Source organism: Priapulus caudatus, unplaced genomic scaffold (assembly GCF_000485595.1).
Source record: "Priapulus caudatus unplaced genomic scaffold, Priapulus_caudatus-5.0.1 Scaffold136, whole genome shotgun sequence".
Taxonomy (NCBI): Eukaryota; Metazoa; Priapulida; class Priapulimorpha; order Priapulimorphida; family Priapulidae; genus Priapulus; species Priapulus caudatus.
In genome coordinates, this window is record NW_014577197.1 from 22,900 (window position 1) to 28,136 (window position 5,237).

A 5,237-nucleotide genomic window follows, 5' to 3' on the forward strand; every position below is an offset into this window, starting at 1 on the left:
TACCCCAGGGTTTTATCAGATAGTAGAGACATAGAGATGTGCGCATAAATAGATACTACCGCTCTAAACTGCACTTTAATGCAGTTCAATTTGAAACGCTTAGCACCTTGTAATGATTGAAATTACGCATTTGAGAGAGTGTGTATGCGTGCCCGAGTGCGCTCGTGCGTGCGTGCATGCGTACGTTTGTGTGCGCCGCGCGCGTGTGTACGCGGTTATCATCTATATTCCGCAATAGATGGCGCGCCTATCCCGTAACGAACCGGTAGTGATTACGTTGAGGCTGAGGTCATGCGTCAAAAACGACAAACAGGCGAGGCAGCAAACAATATCGAATCGCTCAAGAAGAACACCACGATATGTATATATATTTAATATATATAGGTAGTATCAGTTACAAAACGCTCAACACAAACACAATCGCCATTAATTCGAAACTCTTGCGTGGCGCCCAGACGAAGGAGATTCGTGACGTGAACACAATGCGTTATAATAACAATGCGTCGCGCAAGCAATAGTGCCCGCTCAAGCGGGCACTATTGCTTCATAGTACCTGCATGCGACGTTATCCAATGGAATTTCAACGATTTATCACGTGATGCACTAATAGCAGATATTAGGCATGCCGCGCACAGACAGCTAATGGCTCTAAGGTACTCTTCGATTTAGTTCAGTTTAGAGAACGTAGCGCCTTATAAATTATTCAAATAAGGCATTGGGATAAAGATTTATCAGCCAAACCTCTCGTAAGTACATGCTCTCTCGTTTTAACATGTAATGTTAACAAAGTTATGTCTGTAAATTTTTGGTTTGTCGCAATACACAACTTATCATGTGCGACACCAACCAACGGCAATAAAAAGCGAAAATGATTTCATTCGACGTTGCGGGGATTTTGAGAAAGTTTTGCTGCTTGAAATTATATAAGAGCGGTCATCAGATGCACATTTTTCATATCAAGCTTCTTCTACCGAATATATGCTCTGCATTTTAAATATATAATTTCAACAAAATGTGATTCATCTTAAGTAGTAGATATCTAGCATGTGCGCAGATAGATCTTATCCGATAATCTACCGCATGTTTTTGCATGTTATCGCAAGTTCGGAAGACCTGGCGCTCTATTATTCCTAGACTAAGCCATTCTTCATACCATTCCACTCGGGGGTATTTGTTCTCTAAATTAAATATCAATTTACGACACACTAGTTATGACCATAGATATATACAACACCTGTGTTGTACATATCTATGTTATGACAAAATGTTTTAGCTGCGGATTCATCAACGTTGCGTAAAGTGTATTGCGTACACAGAGTTTCTACGAAGTACGTACGCAAAGCTCGTAGGTGCGATTCATCAACGCAGCGTAGCACCTGCGTACGCAAATGTTGATGCCATCGTGGCTGCTGGCCGTTGAGGAGCGTGCCTAGCATAAACCAATCACACTGTGCGACACATACCATAGGAACCAAACTGACGCCTCGACTTGCTATAATGTTCAACTACAGACACGCCCTTACATAGACCAATGTCTGTATATCTCTCTTTACTACCACTGTTCAGCTGCAGACACGCTTATTTTCAACGTCAATGAAGATGTGATGCCATGGGGACCACACGAGAAGGTCATATGAATACGATTCGATACGAGACGAGGCATGTGATGCGATGTCATACGATGCAATGTGATACGATGCAGTATGACACGATACGATACGATATGATACGATACAATATGATTCTATACGATGCGATACGATTCGGTAATATACAATATGATATGATACGATACGATACACTGCGTTACAATATGATGCCGTATGATATGATACAATACGATGCGATGTGATGCCATAATAATACGATACGGCACCATACGATACGATACGATACAATACAATACGATATGATACAATGTGATACGCTACGCTACGATACGATACGATACAATACCGTACGATATAATACGATGCGATACCGTACGATACGATACGATACAATACGATACAATGTCTGCGTGTCGTGCACCCCCCTCCCCATCCCGCAGCAGCACCGCAGCACTGTCGGGTATCGACCACGCAGGGCTTGCTGGCTGATTACACAAGGCCGCTAGAGACCGAATTATCAGGTAACGACAGAATGTCGTGAAACAGGCGTAATGTGAAATAAACCGCGGGGAAAATAGTACGTGCGTGGGGCCATAGATCAGGAGAAAGCGGGGAGGCGAGGGTGTGCGGGAATCATCGTGGGGAACGCGAGAGCGGTGCGGGGCCGGATTAATATTGTACATGGCCGGGGGTTTACAATCCGGAGAAGTGAGCAGTACACTAATTACATTTCGTCATCTCACGGAATTCTTCTGCTGCGGGAATTTCTTCGGAGTGGATGCTAGTTTTTTGCGCTTCGCAAGATTTCCATCTATCTACCCGTGCGTTGGTACGTCTGTGCATCCTTCCGTCCGTCACTGACTCCGTCCGTCCGTCCGTCCGTGTGTCCATCTGTCGTTCACCCACTCCGTCTGTCCGTCCGTCCGTCCTTCTGTCTGTCAGCCACTCCGTCCGTCCGTCCGTTTGTCTATCCGTCTTTCAGCCCCTCCATTCGTCCGTCCATCCGTCAGTCGATCCACCCACCACCTATCTATTCCTTCTGGTCGTGGTCAACGAGTGAGCTACCCGGAGAATGCAATAGTTATACCTACATTGTAATTATTCACACGAACGCTCTTTAATTTAAATTTAACGCCCCCTTGCAGCGTTCCCGTAGTGTCGGGCGAAGGCGTGCTGTAAACGTCGCTAATAAACGGCAGGGAACTGCTGTATATTTTAATACGCTTAATGAACGCGTGTAGGTGCATACTCATCATGTGTGATACGTGCCGCCATCTGTTGTTTGATTTAAATATAATCAGTGTTCCATCAACCAGGAAAACTGGGCATCCTCTCATTATTATAGAGTGTCGTTGGAATATATACTTTGCATGTCAGGCTACTGCAAGGAGTTTTTGCTTTACATTTTAAAAGTTTATTTGCAATACATATAATATTCAATATTTTCAAAATGTCATTGTAATTGGCAGAAACAGGGCATGATCGAGTACAGATCTCCACTTTCGCGAGAACAAAATTTCGTAGATCTATAAATTTTATCATTATTAAAGTGACTGGTGGGTATGTGGCTTATAAATTAAATGCATAATGTGTATAATGGACACAGTGCGACTTATATTTATATATTAATGCCTGTTGTTGGGGGCACTATGCTCTCATAGTGTTGCAGAGGGAAGGTATAGTGCCCGAGCGGTACTGGCACGCACGAACGCAAGGGCAACGAACGCACGTGTACGTGCACTGTGCACATGCAGCGCACACACGCACGCACGCACGTGTACGTACACACGCACGCACGCACGATACGTACACACGCACGCACGCACGTGTACGTTACACACACGCACAGCACGTGTACGTGACACGCACGCACGCACGCACGTGCACGTGCACACGCACGCACGCACGCACGCACGTGCAGCGTGCACGACGCAGCACGCACGTGTACGTGCACAAGCACACACGCACGTACGCACGTGTACGTACACACGCACGCACGCACGTGTACGTGTCGCTGCTTTCATCGAGTGTTGAACGCAATCATACAAACGAAAATGAGGACCAAGGAGCTACATATTATAACACCTTATTTTATTTTTAGCTCCTTGATGAGGACAACTCTCACATCCCCCAGCACTCCTGTAGACAGAGCTAGACGAGCATATGTTTACATACAATCGAGGCGTCAGTTTGGTTCCTATGGTATGTGTCGCACAGTGTGATTGGTTTAGCTAGGCACGCCCCTCAACAGCCAGCAGCCACGATGGCATCAACATTTGCGTACGCAGGTGCTACGCTGCGTTGATGAATCGCACCTACGAGCTTTGGCGTACGTACTTCGTAGAAACTCTGTGTAGCAATACACTTTACGCAACGTTGATGAATCCGCAGCTAAAACATTTTGTCATAACATAGATATACACAACACATGTGTAGTGTGTCGTACTATAACTAGTGTGTCGTAAATTGATATTTAATTTAGAGAACAAATACCCCCGAGTGGAATGGTATGAAGAATGGCTTAGTCTAGGAATAATAGAGCGCCAGGTCTTCCGAACTTTGCAAAACATGCGTAGATTATCGGATAAGATCTATCCTGCGCACATGCTAGATATCTACTACTTAAGATGAATCACATTTTGTTGAAATTATATATTTAAAATGCAGAGCATATATTCGGTAGAAGAAGCTTGATATGAAAAATGTGCATCTGATGACCGCTCTTATATAATTTCAAGCAGTAAAACCTTCTCAAAATCCTCGCAACGTCGAATGAAATCATTTTCGCTTTCATTGCCGTTGGTTGGTGTCGCACATGATAAGTTGTGTATTGCGACAAACCAAAAATTACAGACATAACTTTGTTACATTACATGTTAAAACGAGAGAGCATGTACTTACGAGAGGTTTGGCTGATAAATCTTTATCCCAATGCCTTATTTGAATATTTATAAGGCGCTACTTTCTCTAAAACTGAACTAAATCGAAGAGTACCTTAGAGCCATTAGCTGTCTGTGCGCGGCATGCCTAATATCTGCTATTTAGTGCATCACGTGATAAATCGTTGAAATTCCATTGGATAACGTCGCAGGTACTATGAAGCAATAGTGCCCGCTTGAGCGGGCACTATTGCTTGCGCGACGCATTGTTATTATAACGCATTGTGTCACGAATCTCCTTCGTCTGGGCGCCACGCAAGAGTTTCGAATTAATGGCGATTGTGTTTGTGTTGAGCGTTTTGTAACTTTTGTTACATCGAATGCACCGGCAAATTAGGGAGTATAAAGAAGGTATATAAGCATGAAAAGTAAACAGAAACACTAATTGTATTTTCATACATTTTATTTTGTACAAATAACACACAAATATACTACTTGCTGGTGCTAGAAATTCGTGACGTAGACAGTTTAATACAAATTGAAATTGTTCGTTTAAGAAACTTTGTCTTATTCACTTCATATTTGCAAAGTAGATTGCAAAGTCATGTGATGCACTAAAAACATTAATGCCTGTTGTTGGGGGCACTATGCTGTCATAGTGTTGCTTGGGAAGGAATAGTGCCCTCGCTACCGCTCGGTATATATGTGGGATGGATCCAACATTCGAAGAAGTTGCCGCTAGCTATCT

General features: G+C 43.7%; 1 protein-coding gene across 1 annotated transcript in view; it reads left to right on the forward strand.

Annotated features, from left to right (window-relative positions):
* The first annotated feature begins 258 nt into the window (after nt 1-258).
* The window catches only part of LOC106805993 (UPF0669 protein C6orf120 homolog), an 18,761-nt gene continuing 13,782 nt past the window's right edge, over nt 259-5,237 (forward strand). The window contains exon 1 of the mRNA XM_014807804.1: nt 259-361. The gene's annotated coding sequence lies outside the window, so the exon portion shown is untranslated. The remainder of the gene's footprint in view (nt 362-5,237) is intronic.